General features: G+C 38.7%; 1 protein-coding gene across 5 annotated transcripts in view; it reads right to left on the minus strand.

Annotated features, from left to right (window-relative positions):
- LOC127659912 (transcription factor COE3-like) overlaps window positions 1-19,929 on the minus strand; it is a 137,541-nt gene that overhangs the window by 49,428 nt on the left and 68,184 nt on the right. The gene's annotated exons all lie outside the window — the stretch shown is intronic.

A 19,929-nucleotide genomic window follows, 5' to 3' on the forward strand; every position in this document is an offset into this window, starting at 1 on the left:
TCAGGAAAATAAAACCATGTGTTTTATGCAGCATGGTAACATCCGTCAGAGAGTGATTTAGCCCAGTCTCAATGCAGACTCTGAGAAGACACTCTGTGTAGACACATGATGTGTAATTAGAGATGAGCTTTGATTTTTCATCCTTTATATTGAAGACAAACTCTGCCTTGATTTACTCATATTTTTACCTCAGCCTGGCGCTATTGATTGGGAATGGATATCAATGAAGATGAGCCGTAATAGTCTCCTCTGCTGGAGGTAGGCTACAGTAAGAAATGGATTGCAGACTTAATGCATTTCCCCTAGCTGGTAATATCTATGCATTCATCTCCAGGACCATAAGCCACACTATTTTGATGGAGTGCTTTCCTTTTAATTGCCACATTATCACAATAATAATCCGGGCAGTTAACAACCAGCAAGGTCGCAGACAGCCATGTCACATTAACCACAGGATAACCTCCGCGCTGCCGCCCCACAGAGTGCGCGGAGAGAGGGATGCTGGGAGAAAAAGCGGTAAGAAAAGCCCCGTCTGCGATATAAATGGTCGGCATTTGCAGACAGCATTGATTTCTCCCTAATAAGACAGTAACAATATCTTTAAAAACACAGTGCTAACTCAAGCTATTTTTTAACCTCACTTTACTGCGTGACATAATCACAATATATACTTTAACCCCATCAGCACTCTTAAAGCGAATGCCCACAGAGAGATAAAAAGAGAGATAGAGAGAAATCTAGCAAGAAAGACGGATAGAAAGAAATTAAGAAAGAAAGAGAGAGAGAGACAAGGAGAGAGAAAGCCTGCTCTCTTTAGCTAGTATCGACTGACACTTGATCTGGGTTGCTCTGTTGGCTGCTAATGCCCTTTATGGCCATGGAATACAATAATATGGGGAACCCATCCCTGAGCTCCATTTATATGATATTGGAGACCTTGGAAGGAGAGATATGGATCAATAAGGATTGAATTAAAACACAGCAGGAGACAAGGGCTGTAAGTGAAGCTCTTCTCAGATATTAGAGGGAGTACTGTGTTCATCACCACCCCAGTCACCATTTGAAAGTAGAAAGTCCTGCACGGATCAGCACCGAAACCTGCCCTACCGTCAGAGTCAAGGAATACAGGGAAGAAAGAGAGAAACAGATAGATGAGGGTGAAAGAGGGAAATAGAGAGGCGTGGTGTGGTGGGGGGGTGTGACATGTGACGTGAGAGAGTCTCGTAGGTCTAGATTTCTCCATCTGCCACTGGGCAGGAGTTGACAGGGAATGCGAGATTCCAGGTCTCATCCTGGAAAAGAGGCAGCACTTCAAAGCGGGTCAGCTCCCTTCAGATCGGGGCTAGCCTAGTGTTTGGAAATGTGTGTGTTTTGGGGGGGAGGGCTGCTTTTAGATGACAAGGCTTGGGGTGGAATTGAGATCTCAGACAGGAAAATGGGGGCGAGAGAAAAGACACGATCAGGGCAGATTCTAAAATGGTCCTGTGTAACTAAAAGACTTTAAAGGAATATTCTGGGTTAAATACAAGTGCATGCTCTAACACAGCATCTGTGGTCTGCTGTTGAGTACCCCTGAAAATAATTTTGATTTGCCCATCAGTTTGTAAAACAAAAAAAACATGCTGACGTAAATGGACATACAAAAGAAGGCTTTGGGCCAATTGTTTTATGTTTGCCCCATAGACTGCATTGCTGTCTTTGCTAACTCAAAATTCTAATGTCAAACATAAATGTTTTGGACGGTGTCATTAAAAATGACTTAACATAACCTATACTGTATGTAAATTTTTGGCCAGTTTTACGAATACAAAATTGTTGTGGCCCAGTAGTTTGCACATATGCTCCAACATGTTGAGCATCGGTGCTCATATTAGCAACATGCGTTTGATCATGGCTTGCACCATGTCCCAGTTCTGTCCCGCTTCATTCTCTCTGTTATTTCCTCCCTTGATATAACTATTAATAAAAGTGACATAAATACATTTCTTTAATTATTTGAATTAAAGTTATTTATTGTTTTAATCACAAATCAAACAAAATGTAGGTAGTTTTTATCACACAAAAGTTTGCTTCTGAAGTGAAGGTATCTTGTGTTTAGAATGTGTATATATTTTTACAGTAAACCATGTCAAAATACTGATTTCAGGAATGTTCCAAGATGAGCTCAATCGACAGAAATAAATGGGGCCAGTCTGTTCCCCTTACAATACACACTGTTTAAAAAGTATAGCCACAAGATGCAAACATTATACATGTTAACATGATTTTAGTATGATAAAATTAGGAATTGACCAGCGTTATGCAATTTACCAGATAACAGGGCTTACAGGTGTTACATTGCCATGACAAAGATGTTGTAATATTTGATGTTACTGGACACAGATAAGCTTAGTAAGGAATTTTATCACACTAAAGTCATGTTAACATAATTAGTATAATAATTTGTTCTTATGGCTTAAATTTTGAAACCGTGTGTATTTCAATGTTTATGGATTGGCCCCATTCACTTCCATTATAAGTGCTTTACTGTAACCATGTTTTTTGCTTTCTTTTTAAAGATTAACAAGGGACGATTCAAAATAAGTTTTCCATAATTGCTGTTGATCGAACTTAACTTGTGTTGAACCTGGCATATATTTTATTTTTTTGCAGTGTACTGATTAACACAGCATTTTTTTAAACAGTCATTACAAACCATATATACTTAATCATATCACATAATTATCACTTTCACAGAGGCAAGAGTTTTTAACTCTTAGTTTGGACACTTGTCACCATCAAGTCCCCTACAGGCCCTTGCAATGACATACAGTATATTTTACCTGTGATACAAAGACCCTAGAATGAAATTAACAGACAGCTATAGGAATGACAGAATGACGTAAGAGATGAAATTGAGGTGTGGACAGAGAGTGAGAGCAGTAAGACTAACTCTCACGCTGAACCTCTCCCTCCCCATCTAAAACTTATTAAAACAACATAAATAATTAATGGCCTTCTAGAGCCAGGGCTCAGTTATTAGTCTCAGTGTTTCTTTCTCTTCATCCTTTTCTCTGTCTCTCTTTCTGTCTTTCACTGTCTCCCTCTCCCTCTCTCTCTCTCAGGCTGTCTCTCGCTCTCTATCTCTACTCTTAAAAAAGTGGGTAAAGATAATGAGGGAGTTGGCGTCTCTGTTGTAAGCCATCACCTCATTATGCTGGCCTGCAATCAATTACAGGGGGATGTGTGGCCCTGTCAGTTTATAATGTGCCTCCAACTCAGAGTCAGGAATTACTGCTGGTCTAGAGCACCTGCTGCACTTGTCTCTGTCTCTAACTCAGGGGACCGGCATGGGGTTCTGGGCCGAAGGGAGACCAGAATGGCTGGGCAGGTAGCTTCAGAGAGTGAAGGCCACGGTCCCACACCTGTGGCTCTGTGAAGAGCAGTTCTGCAGACCTTAAAGAGACTACTGTAGGGGGGCCTGTATAGCTCAGCCTGTATTGACGCTGACTAGCCCTGATGTTTCAAGTTCGAATCCAGGGTGTGCTGACTGACTCCAGCCAGGTCTCCTAAGCAACCAAATTGGCCCAGTTGCTAGGTATGGTAGTGTCACATGGGGTAACCTCCTCGTGGTCGCGATTAGTGGTTCTCGCTCTCAATGGGGCGCATGATCTGTTGTGCGTGAATCACGGAGAGTAGCATGAGCCTCCACATGCTGATAGTCTCCGCAGTGTAATGCACAATGAGCCATGTGATAAGATGCGCGCATTGACGGTTTCAGAAGTGGCGGCAACTGAGACTTGTCCTCCACCACCCGGATTGAGGTGAGTAACCGTGCCACCACGAGGACCTACTAAGTAGTTGGAATTGGGCTTTCCAAATTGGGGAGAAAATGGGATAACTTTTTTATAAAAACTTTTTAAAGAGACTATTGTAGCATCACTTAAGGCATGGTCACACATACTATCGCATGGCGAAATTCCACATGTCATTGGGAATCCACGCAATCCTGTATTTTGCACAATATTCTTCCAGTGGTGAAGAATTTCTTCTCACGGATTTCATGTGGATTTCAAGTTTGGTGAACTTTGACAGGTGAATTTGCCAATATTAAGTTGTTTGGTTTGGCAGTGACCTCTGTGTGGTCTTCGTACACAGCTACACTGAATATTCACAATAGACAAGGAAATAATTTGAGCAGTGTGTTTCCTTTTAATTTAAAGGCACTGTAAGTGATTTTAGCTGTAAGTGATTTTCCCCAAGCTGAGCCGTTGGATTAGCCATGCCCCCTTTCAAAACCCCATGTACTACACACCAAAGACACCAAAAGAGCTTTATTGAGAGCTGAACTTTTTGCCAAAAACAACAGCAGCAAAATAGCACCCTCAGCTGACAACTGCTATGAACAACATGGTATAAAAATGGCAGTAAGCCTCAATAACTCACTACAACTACAATACTATGAGAATGTGCAAAATGATTGACAGGCAAAAAGCATCATTTTTGTTTGCTGTTTACAGAGTCTAGAGCTGTCACAGAGACTGGTTAGATATCTCAGGACACTTATTTCATTAATATCTTGAAAGGAGAAGGAACATAACATTTCCATGAAAAATTTGCTTCATTGAAAAACAGCACCTTTATGTCTCACAGAGTATAAATTGCAGCATTAAGGCCCCAATATACTTCATTCAAAATCGAAGAAAGAATGGTGTTATGTCATTTAGAACAAAATCTGGCCATCTGGTTTTTGCATTCATTTTGGTGGTTCGTAAGAGCATGCCTGGGCAAACTTTTAAGAACAATTCCTACCGTCTACTAAACACCTTCTTACTGCCATTGGTCCACGTCATCCGTAGGTGTGACCTGAGCTTCACCTACCTTAAAACCGACAGCTAATTTTGTTTACATTGTTCAGTCAGTCAAAATCGGTCAACATGAATACACTGGCATGCAGATTTATTAGCAAGCTGGTGCAAATGTACCTACATCTGTACGATCGTTCACATAGAGACATTTTCCAAGACAATTTTTGTTGTTGTTGTTAAATTTGTCTACAAAAGGAATCAAATCTACTCAAATATTCTCAAGTGCCCATTCACTCATGTGCCATCTGCAGTGAAAGCCGTTCACACATCTGCCCAATGTAATCTTATCCTCCTTCTTCTGTCTTTATTATGCCCATTAACACTTTTAAACACCAATATTTAATAAATTATAATAACAGTGTAACCAACATATATTATGGCTGTATGAAGCGTGTCATGAATTCAAAAGTAAACAAGAAAAAGTGTTCTACTGCATATAGGCTATTTTACTGTAAATCATCATCGAGTGGTTAAAACAACTTATTCACTGACCTCATGTGAATTCTACTCAAATTCTATAACTTATAATATATCTATAATATCATCTCAGAATGCTATTCTGAGATGCAGGTTGGTGCTGTTTTGGCAGCATGAGGGTAACCTACACAATATTAAGCAGGTATTTTTAATGTTGTGGCTGATTGGTGTATGAAGTCCCAGAAGAAAATGTCATTGCTCAAAGGTTGCTCTTAACATAAGACTTAATGAAGTTCGCAGTTATGTTTTTTTTATCTCAGAAGATAAATCTGAGAAGCAGGAGATATCTTCATTCAATCTCATTACTGTCTAGGAGACAAAAATAACATATGAAATGGATCTCTTTTGTGATTTTTCTCCATACACACGCTCCAAGAATGAGATACTATAGTTCCTCATTATGACACAGAGTACAGCTTGTTGTATCTGGTGTGTTGAGTTTATGAGAATATGTTTAAAGACATATGTGCAGGCATATGTGCATACATTCATCCACATACACACAAGCAAACATCCTCACATGATGTGTGAAAAAGAGCATCTCTGTCTGCTTACCCATCACCTCACACACACACACACACACACACACACACACACACACACACACACACACACACACACACACACACACACACACACACACACAAACATCCCAAGAGTCTCTCATTTATTATGTTAGGCAAAAAAGAAAAAGAAGGAAAAAAATCTATCTTTCAGCAGAGGTATTTCTAAAAGCTGCCATGGATCCAATTCTTGGCAACCATTTGCAGAGAGCATTTGTTGCTTTCTATGAAAAGCTGCTCTTCTGTGGGACAGTTAAAATGGGTAGAAAGGGGCGACCTCTATTATAGACCTTGCATCAGATTAGCACTTTGCATTTTGTTCCATTCACAATGTTCCTGTCTCTCAACACACTGTAATTCTGCTAGATAGTTATCCAATTACATCACAAGAGTGACAGTGCGACAAAAAGTGTAATCAAAACACAAACATTTGACTGCGCTTGCAGCTATTGGTCCACTGGATGAACTGGTTGAAAGCCATGTAAGAGTTTCTTGTCATAATGTCCATTCATTTATACAGTAGAGTATAATAGCATAAAGAATGTTTTGGATTGTTGAGGTTGAAAAATCATATTATTGACTTTCTCCCGATTAGGAAAACATTAACAATAAAGGTGTGCAAAAAGGCAAGGTGTGTGTGTGTGTGCGTGTTTTTGTGATTTACGAGGACAATTTTGTAAGTTACAAATTAGTAATTACAAGGGTATTATGCTATAAATGAGATTTATGAGGACATTTCTAGTGTCCCCATAATTCAAATAACTTAAAAATCATACTAAACAATGTTTTATTGAAAATGTAAAAATGCAGAAGTTTTCTGTGATGATTAGGTTTAGGGGTTGTGTTAGGTTTAAAGGATAGAATCTATAGTTTGTACAGTATAAAAGTCATTATGTCTATGGAAAGTCCTCATAATGATAGGTAGACCAACATGTGTGTGTGTGTGTGTGTGTGTGTGTGTGTGTGAGAACGAGAGAGAGACTGGGCTCTCCTACACGTCATCAATTATTCACTAGCCAAGATGGCAATTACAGGACCGTGTACAATCAGAGTAAATAATTAATAAGGCACTCAAACAGTCTCTAGAATGGATCTTTGTCTCTCTCACTCTCTCCCTCTCTCTCCTTTGTCTCATCCTTTACACTGCTTCTAACGTCTGCTCCCCTGGCCTCTTACCTTTGTTATGAGCACAAACACAGTTTATACAGCTCACAGACTCTTGCACGTATCAGAGAAACTCGTAATGAGCTCTGCTTTAGGGAAGATGAGAAACCACTTTATATGCATTTTATTCTAAATAATGTTTCCTAATCAGGAAAGATGCATCTGGGGAGTTTGTAAAACATCTAAGGGGTGATAAACAGAAGGGAATTCATGTGTATTTAAAAAAAGAAACAAAATCAACCTGTGAAATTATTTAAATTATTTTGATATATCATGTCAACAAATACAAAAGTAAAACTAACCATTGATCAAGGAAAGTGCTTAGATCTTAATCAATAAAAATTAATCAAACTAGAGTTTTAGGTTTAGAGTTATGCATGCCCATGCAAAAGTTCCCACCAAATGTTATGGCATTGTGAGTGGTTGCAAATGTGTTGCTATGCATTTCCAAGGAGTAGCTCTAAGTGGTAATTAGCATGTTGCTATGCAGTTGCTGGGTGCTTCTGGATTAGGGTTGTGAACAGTAGTCGGGACATTACATATTTTGGCCAAAAAATGGCAACCCCCCCTGGTCTGCTGGTCTGGCAAAACAGTTGTAAATAATGAAGAAAGTAGCAGCTAGCAAAACTTCAGTGGATACTGCACCTTACACATGTGAGCTAAATGCTTTACCATCACCCCAAACTGTGTGAATATGTAAGCTTTTTAACTGAGGTTGACTAAAACACTAAATGTAGTGGTAACACATCATGTGCACTTGAAAAGTCACTTCCATCAGCTGTTCAATGGCGAATGCTTCCATGTAGTTCCATTTGGTAAGAAACTAAACTTTGAAAATTCATACACTATATGACTATAGTATATATTTTGTAAGTGCATAGTGTATAGTGTGTCTTTAGGGACACAGCTAATGGGAATTTATGAAAATCATTGGTCATATTACTTAATTGCTTAATACTTTGGGTTAGCTTTGTTACAGATCAGTCCTTCAACACAGATGCAGAATTCCCAGAGTTAAGGATGGGGAAATTAAATGTAAAAGAATAGGCAGATCCTGGAAAACCCAGCAGTGATGGTTGAATGTTTTTGTTTAGACCCAAAATGATCACACTGGAAGTTGGCATGATGTTTCCGAGAGTTCAGGTATACTAAGATTGGCCACATTATGCTTAACTCACCAACAAGCGTCATCACCTACCAGAAACTTTTGCATTGTCCCCAGCATGTTCACCCTCCCCTATGTTAGAGGTCTGCATTACCACAGATCTCCCACATGAGTATTCGAGTTGAAGACAGCAGAGGCACTTTAACCTGTTACCTGGTACCCCTATGCCCATGGGCCCCCTTCCATTTGTTTGTTGCACATGGATAGGGAAAATTGGACCCCATGGCTGCAAGCTGGGCACCATGGGAGTTGTAGGCCCCTGGGCTTCAGCCCGTATAATCTCATGCGTTAAGGTGCCCCTGGAAGGCGGTAGCGGACGGTACTTCCATGAGATGTGGATGGGAGCGGGTGGTCAGATAATAGCCTGAAAAATCTGATGTGAATCTCTTTTTTCATTTTATTTATTAATGAATGTAAAAAAAGAAAAACTTATATATATATATATATATATATAACTTAAAATAATTTTGCACACATCTTGTGCATTGAATTATCCAATATTAAGAGCAGGCAGGTAGTCAACGGGGCTTTAGAAGAATGGCAGAGCAAAGCACACACTGTGTCATCAAAGGACGTGAAACTCGGACTAGAAAACGGTCAATTTAGTGTCAAGAAACCAACATCAGGCAAGTCAGGCATTATATTCACTCATCATCTGATAACATCATGAGGGTTTGCGGGAACGGGAGTGTTCAGGAAGAAAATTGTTGCACAGAAACAAAATCTAGCTAAAGAAATGTTAAACTACTGTGTTTCACTGTGAGATCAGACTGTTGGACCAGTGAACAGTGTCTTTGTGTCTGTTTGTACTTAACAGCTAAGACTGAAGATGCGGCAATACAAATCACCCACACCCATCCACACACATGCTCCTCCCATGCGATCAAGTTTCCTCAAGACCCTCCTCAGCTTTATTTTGGCCCCTGTTGCCATGGCAAAGTACATATTTGTACCTCCAATCGAAATCAGTCCATGACATAATGCAGTAACTAGCTGAGAGCACGTAAAAAACAGAGGAATGGATAAGAAATTACTGAAAGCTGTACTTCCTGAACAGAGCACAGTCACTTATTACACCCATAACCAAAACCCCAGAAACCTGCTACACTCTCACATAAGCCATTACGCTGATAGAAACTGCACATTACAATATACAATATTTTATGAAATAACATACATCTTATTTGACTGTGGCTGGTGTAAAATGTCAAAAATGATATTGCTCAGGCTGGAGAAGTTTTAAAAGCAGTTTTGGTCTCCATGCACAATAATATGTGAAATGGGCTTATGGCAGCAGATATGTGTGGGAAGGATAGGGTGAATGAAACAGGCAGAGTTAAGACAATGTTTTGCTCTACATGAAGATCAAACTGTTAGGCTTGTCAGTAAAACAGCAGGGGGAGGTTGCACAGTGTTATGCACTGAAAATAATGTGTTTGTCTGCAAGAATATGATGCCAGGTGAGTTCACTGATTTACACTGGGAAATCAAGCTACTAATGGTTAGGGGTTTTAAAAACTCATGTTTCATTTTATTTTTGGGATTTTTACTATTTTTATCTGTGTCTTGGCTCAATGTGTCTCGAGCTTATCACTCATGGCTCCAACGTAGCAAGTTGCAATGCAAATTAATTCAAAATGGTCTGACGCCATTAGATATGCAAAATTGCCTGATCCTAACCTTTTTGCATTTTGCATCAAAGGCGTCATGAAGTGCTATTTTTTTAAAAATAATTTTAGGTCTAATGATAATGTTATATAAGTTTTTTTGCACCAAAACAGTCACAAATTAGTAATATATGATCATTTTCAACCCTGTTTTTGCCCTCGGTCTGAAATGCTCGGTTTTGGCCTAAGCGCCTTCTTAAAACTTCAACATAAATGCCCACTGTTATGATTGGCTATCATCATTCAGATTACTTTTTTGAGTGATGTGTAAAGTAATGCAATTTTTTATTTTATTTTAGACCATAATATCAGAGTTACTTTTTAAATAAAGTAACGCGTTGCTTTTGTACACTTCTACTTTCCCTGTATTGCAAGTAATCAGGAGTGAAAGTGTGAAAACTTTGGGGAGAAGATGTAGTGCATGATGGGCATTGTAGTTCTATGGAGTGTGAGGCCAGAGACTATTTAGAAGATACCAGTCACTTTTATTTAAATGAATGGGAGACATTGGAATGCTCAACCAAGAAGCTCTAGCACCCAACACTCAATGGATGTAGAAAGCAAGTCCCGCCTTGCAGGTAAAAGTGGCAATCACCTTTCAGATACAGACATCGCATGTCAATCAACTCGCTAATGCGCATGCACATTAGCAATACAAGCCAAGAAATTTGCATGTTTAAACGTAAAATGAGGTCAACATTTGATGAGTGAAACTGCTCCGTGTTACAGCTCCCTGTATCTGGAAGAATTTGATGAGAAAAGCTCTGGATCTCTGGATCAGTAGCTCCAAGCAAAGCTCTACATCGATTGTGTATGCAGAGAAAATGTCTTAGTTTATAAAAAAGATTAAACATTTTTGTTTTATAATAAGTAGTTTGATTCATAAAACAAACCATTATTATGAAATTTTGGTGACTTATGTAAAAAATATTATTTTATTAGACACATTCCTTGAATATGTTAGGCTGGCATTCCCCAATGAATTTTATCCTGACTTTTGAAAAATACCTTTGAATGAATACTCAATATTCTAATGAGTTACTTTTAAAAGAAACGTTACCCAACACTGCATCCGAATATATTAAACTGTTCATCAAATGTATCAAACAGACATGAAACTTGAAATATTCATGAATGAAATGGTTTACTTATATTTTTTATGTGTTTTTAACTGTCCCATCTTTCAATAACAGTTCCTTTGCAAAGCTGGAATCATATTATGATTGTTCATAAACAATGACATGAGCCGAAAAAAAACAAATGCACAATTGTCCAATACATGGTGAAATTACGTAAACACATACTGTAGGTGCACTGAGGCACACATCGCCAGAAACACACCGAAACGGTCAAAGAATTCCATCGTCAAAAACATCCTATGTTTACAAACATCCTATGTTTACATACAACCCATTCACTAAAAATAGTGCACATGGGTGAAAGAATGCATTAATGACTCATTTGTGCTCAAAGAAATACAGGTAGCAGCTGAATGAAAGAGAATTGCTTCTCCTCTTCAGAGTTGTAACTTGACACTGCGTCTTTTAAAAGAGGCAAAATAAATGGCGGTGCGATGACACATGTTGTGGGATGTGTAAATACAAATGAGCAATGTGTCATGATGTCACGAACAGCCAGATGTTTCAGCAGGGTGGCAACTATAAATGCTCTTTTTAGGCTGGGAAGGAAGTTTTGAGTTCTGAAATGTACAGTATGTTTTTATAGTACGGTTACCTCTTATATGTCTAAATATCAAGGACAATTTGATTCACCATTTCATGACCCCTTTTTAAAGAAAATGGCCCAGGTCAAAAGAGCCCACAACCAAGTCTCTATGATACTCTGGTGCCTAGATATGGCTCAGGTCCCTCCTTTATTGTAAGGATTTGGAAACATCTGAAATAATCATGAGCCCAATCATTTAGAAAAGTAAAAGCTGACCTCTTCTCAACAAGCCTCTATAGCACAAGCGATGTGGAACAAGTTTATAGGATCACAGAAAACAGATATTGAAAGCAGAATCTCCTTGTAGAAATACCCTGGTTCAATAGACCCTTGCCTCATTGTCTCCAAAGTCAAGAACTCAAGTGAAAGATCTCTGTCTGGAAGCAGTATATCTACTTCCTGAATCTTGTTACAACACTGTCTTCCATCTCAACCATCACAGTTAACAGCCTGTTCAGTCAATCAAGCCAGAGAAGGAAGAGTATATGGTGAAAAAGAAAGGAAAACAAAGAAAATCCTTGCTTGATGTGTGTAGGCTGACAGCTCTATCCAAGCCCCCCAGTGTTGAAATCAAGCTGTCACTCTTCTGCCATGGAAATAGAGGAATTGTGCGCTCAGATTTAAATACTGCCTATAATAGCTTCCCATCTATCAGGCCGGCTGGCCGGTTATTCTTAGACACATACATTAGCCCTTGGCCCAGATAGGAATGTCACCAGATTAAACATCCAATTTGTTAACCGGGCCAGGCCAGGGGTGCTGCTTCTTGACAGAACTTACAAACAAGCCCAAATGGCCCCATTTTTCACCCACAGTCCTGCTGTTTTTTTTCCTTAGACAGAGGGAACCACTACTGATGGAGTGAGAGAGCGAAAGCATGGAAGGATTTTTTCATAGGTGGAAAGACAAGGAGAAATGGTAGGTGTTCTCTGAGGCCAATCAATCTCAGGAAGAACCATAAAAACCAAAACAGTAAAAGAGAGAGTATTTGTCATGGAGTATTGATGTCTGGAACATTCCCTCATTAAAGCACTGCTGAGAAAAATCTGACATTTCGTGGAAGCATACTGTAATGCTCAGTTTCAAAACCTAGTGAGCTGCCTAGCCTCCCTACAGCAAGGTTGTTCCAAAAGATTGACATCTTAATTATGCTGCCTTCTAAGATAACTCGTTTAGCCAAATTCCAAGTCAGCATAGAATGTATCCTTTGTGAAGAACGCAATCTCAGAATGATCACTATTAAAATAGTCACTATATAGCAAGTATTGCAAGTCGCCTTTTTTATTCACATTGTTATAACTGCATATTACTGTTTTATAATGCATCTGTAAATAACTTATTAGTCATTAATGAACCCCTTAAAGGAATATTTCAGCTTCAATACAAGTTACCACAAAAATGAATTTCGACTTTCAATCCCTCTTTTCTATAAAAAAGCAAGAACTCTGGTTACAGTGAGGCACTTACGATGGAAGTGAATGGGGCCAATCCATGGATGTTAAAATACACAGTTTAAAAAGTAAATGCACAAAGCAAAAAACAATATGTGTGTTAACATGATTTTAGTGTGATAAACTCATTTATTAACCTTTTTGTGTAAAGTTATTTCCAATTTTACAACTTTGTTTCCATGTCGACGTAAACCCTGTAACACTACAAAAACTACAATAAAATAATAAATAATAAATAATACACAAGGTGTATCAGAACAATGAATATAAGTGCTTTTATTAAATTATAAGCTTCACATTTCTGACTTTAATCCCTCCAAAAATTGGCCCCATTCACTTCCATTGTTAGTGCCTCACTGTATTCTCGAATTTAGCTTTTTTGAAGAAAAGAAGGGACCAGACAACATTTATTTTGTGGGAATCAACATTATGCCACAAATGCTGGAGGTTGAGCTTAACTTATATTAAACCTGGAATGTTTCTTTAACTAAAGTAACATTATTGTAAAGTGTTACCTAAATCAGACAAACAAGGTTCCTGGTCACTTAAAAGGCAGTAAGCACCAAGGTAGCTCACTAGGTTTAGGAACAGAGCTTAAGTGTCTCTAACTTCTGAGAAAACACCTTATACTGTCCATGCATCATCAGAAATAAGAGGAAATAAACAACACATTGAAAAAAGAATATCATAAAGTCCTGGGAGTCATACTGCACTGATCCTCAGCAGTGGCCCTTTCAAAGCCCAGCGAGCGAGTAGATATATTCACAAAAGATGAAGACATAGATTAGAGTGAGTGAAGACCCTGTGGACAGATTGGTAGCATATTGAGCAACAGAGAGAGAGAGGGAACCAGATGCCACCAGATGCCACCAGTTAAAACCCTGTAGAATGGGAGACAGAGTGAGAAATATGGCCGTTCGGCACCACTCGGATGGTGGAAGCCAACCGAGGGGAGATATCTTACTCAGCGGAGAGAATGAATTAAGCCGTGATGTCACTGCATGTCATGGGCTTATACCATCAATACTTTCACAATTCATAATGAGTTAAAATCATCCTCAGTACAGTAGAAAATAACTTTTCAAGTAGCTAAACTGGGGTTCCTACAAACTGGGAATCAACAAAATAATACAATGTAAGACTTGAATACCTGTACAGTAAATTGCGTTAGACAAAAGTGTCTTCAAATGCACAAATGTAGTATGCCTTGTAATGTGCAATTTGAAAGCATGGGCATAAGACATGAAATGCACAAATTATTCAAATAAAGTTTGATATTACATATTATATTACATTATAAATTACAGCATATATGGCTTGGGCCCCTCCTGTAATTCTATGGAATTTTTTACCTGTTTTATCAGACACCAGGTGAAAATCGAAAGACTGATTGCTTTGAAAAATAAATGCACACCTCTCCTCAAGAAGCTACATGAGTTAAGGTATCGTTCATGTCTGTAGCACAAACGGTGCAGGTCGAGTTACATGCTGAAGTTTAATAATTAGGTTTATGGGGGCCAGGGTAGCTCAGCAAGTAAAGACGCTGACTACCACCCCTGGAGTTGCGAGTTCAAATCCAGGGCATGCTGAGTGTCTCCAGCGAGGTAGAGTCACATGAGGGTGTTAAAAGAGGGAGGCCTCCTCGTGGTCGCTATAATGTGATTCGCTCTCGGTGGGGCACATGATGAGTTGTACATGGATGCCGTGGAGAATAGCGTGAAGCCTCCACATGCGCTAGGTCTCCGCGGTGACGCGCTCAAGCCACGTGATGCGCAGATTGACCATCTCAGACACGGAGGCAACTGAGATTTGTCCGAGTCACTACGCCACCACGAGGACTTAAGAGCGCATTGGGAATCAGGCATTCCAAATTTAGGGGAAAAAGGGGAGAAAAAAACTCACTTGCAAAGAGGTTAACCTAAAGTAGCGACGCTTCTAACTTAACAACATTTTTTCAGTAGTATGACATTAGCAAAGCTATTTTCTCAAAAGTGTAGCTTTTACTAAAAAAATTAGCTTAAATGTAGTTAATCTAATTTTTGTTAGTAGCTCAGTGTTGCTAACTTGCATTATTAAAAGAGCTGTTTGTACTTGTTTCAAAGGAGCTTCCCCAGCACTGTCCCTAACCTTTAAAGCACTTGTAACAGTACTCATTCAAAGTCTAGTAAGACTGTATATACTCATAGACTCTCTGAAATACTGTTACACTGTTAGATGTTTGAACCATTTTCAAAGTGATCATAAGATCACAGAATCACAGTTTGAACTGAAGCCAAACGGTAGGTAAATCAGGGCTAAGTAAGTGAACCACAATACATGTGAGAGTTCCTTAAAACTAGGAAAATAAAAGAGAGTTAGACAGTGAAATAGCCTCTGCCTCTATGTAGAAACCAATAAAATTTCTCTCACGCTAGCAAACACAAGTATTTTATTATTCCAAAATCGTTCTTCGGGGGAAAGTGATTTATACCTCACTTTATCTGTCAGACAAATGTTTCTCTTTATGGCTATTACTATTCCAAACCGGCGGCAGGCTACACAAAACTAATATAGTGTGTGAAGTATTTAATTAAGTATCTGGGTAGGTATGGCTGAGCGTCTTGCTTTATTGAACCAAAATTAAAAATAACACCTCCATTTGAATAACGCCTGGGGCTTGCCTCTCTTACGCCTCATTTTAATATCACTCATGCCACTTTAACCTTTTCAAGCATGACGTCTGTCGTTTGTTTGTCAATTGAGAGAAATTTTACACTTACACACAACTGCACTTACACATGCACATTCGGAGTGATTCTCAAACAAGCTTACAGAACCATGTGTTTTTGCCACCTCGTAGGCAAGGAAGACAAATACCTCTAGGTCAATGTACTATTTTCACTTGTTTTGTTTTTGAAGTAGGGGAGAAGAACACAGGAATAAAGACTAGTAGAAGTGAGATTTATCAGCCCTAGATACAGTATGTTCATGAAATGTGAACATGATGCAATGGTTACATAGTAAATGTAATTTGTGAGAGCTTTGAAGTGTTTAGAAAGTGGCGGCCATTTTGGGGCACATCAGATATTGGGTTTAATTAAACATGACTGCAACACAAATAATGGAGGGAGAGAACTTCTTCTGAACGAGAACACCACACAAAACAAAATCAAATTACCACGAATGGGGTCGGGCTGCCAGAAAAGATGAAAGTTTATTCTTCACTCAGGGTGAAAAGAGTGCAAGTGAGAAATTGATAAAGAAAAATATCCAGATGCAGGTTTTAAAATCACAGAGCAGACCGATATTATCCATCTGTTTGGCACACCTCATTCTCGGCTGCATTGAGGAGACGGTCATGGACAAGGTGAACCCAGCATCACCATCTGGCTGTGTGCTGGCCTGGACAGAACTGAGGACAATTACACACTCCAGAGGAGCACACACACGGAATCGGCAATATCTTTTCTGAATCTTCCTAAGTATATTGCCTAATGAACGACTCGCATTTCTAAAGGCCTCACTGAGCAGCAAATCGTATGTGAGTCTTTTTATGTTTTCCTCTTTCCTTCTTGATGGCACTTTGTGATTTGTGACACCGTTAAAATCTGATGGTCTTTCACATATCACATACCTTACACCATTTTGTAGTGTAATAGTAAGAGTAGTGTGTTCACACTGAAAAAGATAATGAGAAGAACTGTATCTGGATGATGTAATTAGTCTACCAAAAACAATGCAGTGTGAAACATTGGACACTTTAAATACTCAATGGTTGCTCCTTTCCCTACATAGCAGAAGGCAAAGTTCCTTTCAAACAAGGCAGTATACTTGGCAACCATATTGGGAACACTCCCAATCAGCTATTTGTTATAGATACAACTAGCATACAATTACAGCTCCAATCTACTTGAACAGGGAAAGATTAAAATCTCCAAAACAGTTGGTCAAAGTTACGTTCAAAGTAGATATTTCAAATCATCAGTAAAATTGGACAGCAATGGTGTTATAAATTGTACTTCTTTAGCTCAGATCAAACAAAAAACACACTATTTTTCAGGCTGGTCCAGCTAATGCGTGTGCGCATTCTCAAAATATCTGATTGGCAATGTCTCCTTGAAAAAGGTGATTGGCTCTTTCACCTGTAAGGCAGAACTTGCTTTTTCTGCTGCCATATTGGGCATTCCAATTTCTCCCATTCATTTTAATTCAAGTGTCTTGGGCTAAGCATTCTCGACAGAAGGTAAGAAGATATCATGCCAAAAGAAATTGTTATCTTCTTCACTTCTTGACAAAAACTTTTAACAATTGCGAGCAAAGCCACTACCGAAACTTCTGAGAAATATTAATGATATTTCATATGTGAATGATTGAATGATTTACTATCATCAACCCACACTGTGTGAATATGTACCATTTGAGACACAAACTCGGACAGAGTTTGACTAATGTGCTAAAGCTAGTGTGTTTGAAATGTTACTTCCTTCAACTGAACAGATCACAATGTTCATTCAGCAACAGTAGGTCGAAAGTTCTGATGCTAAAATCAGTCTGTGCTTATCAAAATCATCTAGAGGGAAATCTGTTTACATGTGAATTGATGCAAAAATGTCTGAGGGGGGATGAAAAGAAATCTGGTTGAACAGAGTTGATTTCAGGGTACATGAACATGTCGATTTCCCGTTTGATGTTGAACTGGCCAAATGCTTCTGTATTCCATATGAGACGATACAACCCTTTGAAAATTCATAAACTAGATGGCCGAGTACATAGTGTGCACAATGTACAGTACATTATTTGAGACACAACTAGTGTGTGTGTGTGTGTGTGTGTGTGTGTGTGTGTGTGTGTGTGTGTGTGTGTGTGTGAGTGAGTGAGGAGAATTTGGTCTGTTGTTCACTCAGGCGGGTGTTGAGTATACACAGCTGTGCTGAGTTTGGCTTAATGAGTATCTCTTCTGCAGTACTACTCAGAATCCAGGTTCCTGTGGCCAGACCGGCAGGTGAAGACTTTGTGTTTTGATTTACATTCCGTGGAAATTTTATGAATGCCGGTCCAAGGCTCTTTTTCCGCATTTCTCAAATAAGCATCTCGTCTGGCAAGGCTCAAAGTTGCCAGAAAAGTGATGTGTGAGCTATGAAGTGAACGAGTAACCGTATGACCGAGATAGAAAGCTGCCAACGCTGGGGAAGAGAGGTCAAGCATTTAGCCATGACTGCCTCCAGATTGCAAACTTACACCCACTGAACACAAACTGTGTTCTTTGTTAAACAGCAGAATGGATTTGTCTATGTAGATGGGGAAGGGAGTTACGCTCAGATAGTGTATTGATTTATCAGAGGCTGGTCACTTGGGATTGTCGATTTAAACTGTGGTGGGCTATGGGAGTCATGTGATTTGTACACCGTTAAATTCAGCTTGACAAAAGTAGACTGTTTGGTTTGTGTTGGTAAACAGGTGTTGTGATATGATTAGTGATTACAAAGAAAAACAGGCTGCCTGATGCCACCAACACTACTGTAAGAAATAACAGGGAAAATTTGAATTTCAAATCTGATGCTCATTTCACGATATTGTGGTTTCACTGTGTTCGCAATTCATTAGGCAAAGTAGTGACATAATTTATATATATATATATATATATATATATATATATATATATATATATATATATATATATATATATATATATATATATATATAATATAAAATGATAAATAATTTATATTATTATTATTATTATTACTATTAGAGTTTCTTTTATGGGGGTAAAATATTAAATTGTTTATTTATCTAATAACATCCAATATATTTGATTTGATTTTTAGAATATAATATATATTTATATAATTATTATTATTGGAAGGGGATAGAAGTGAAATGAAATCGTAAATGTTGCAGACCAGACTTGAACCTGAATTGGTCGCATGGGCACCAGTAGGTTGCTTGTTTGTTTGTTTCAAGTGTGACAAAATTGGCCAGAGATGTTTAGAGAGGAAAGAGAAAATGAAAAGATCTATGTGACTTTGATCAAACCTCTACTGACACTCTAGTGTCAACATACACTATTTATTCTATTGCGGCACTGAATTTATGTTGTACTGCATTAAATATGTGTGCATTGTTTAGAAGTTCTGAAAAATCTGAAGTTAATGGTGTACTGTATCATTTACATACACTATTGTATAGTTTATTAGACTTCATTTCATCATCTGTTATGAATTAAGTTATTAAGATGGGAAGGACTGGAATTGTTCCACACAAGTTCCCATACCACAAAAAAAAATGTGAACAGGGAAGGTGCCACTTCCTGAGGAGGACACAGAGTTAACAGCTCCTGTCACGTCCCATCAGAATGTGTGAGATTAAAATAAGCTGTCACTCAATTAATAACTCACCTCGTCCCTTACAGCTGGGGAAGCAGCTGGTCTCTCTGGCACTAATAACCGCTGAGGAAAACAGGCCGGCAATGAGGCCCGAGGCCTCACGGTGTGACAGCACCACTTCAGCAGTCAGAGAGGAGTGAACACAGCCCACATAACTGTGAAGGACTTCATCACCCAGAGGAACACTCTATTGTACATTTAAAGCTTAGGAAACTTACTGGATGTTTCTTTCCAGAGCCATAAAATAAATGTAGATTGCATAGATAAGATAATTTGGTCTTGGAAGAATTTGATGAGAGAACTGTTTGAGTTTGATGGTATATGCTTCTGTTGAAGCCATCAGTCCAGTCCTTTATTAAATTGTGTTCAATAGTGAAATTACAGGTGAAGGACAGAGAATCGCAGTGAACTAGTTCGCCAAAAGAGCTCTGCAGCGACCGCACATTTCGATGATGTAATTGAGTCTCCCTTCAAGTTACAACTACTTATTCTGTATAATAAATAT

This window comes from Xyrauchen texanus, chromosome 19 (genome assembly GCF_025860055.1).
Source record: "Xyrauchen texanus isolate HMW12.3.18 chromosome 19, RBS_HiC_50CHRs, whole genome shotgun sequence".
Classification (NCBI taxonomy): Eukaryota; Metazoa; Chordata; class Actinopteri; order Cypriniformes; family Catostomidae; genus Xyrauchen; species Xyrauchen texanus.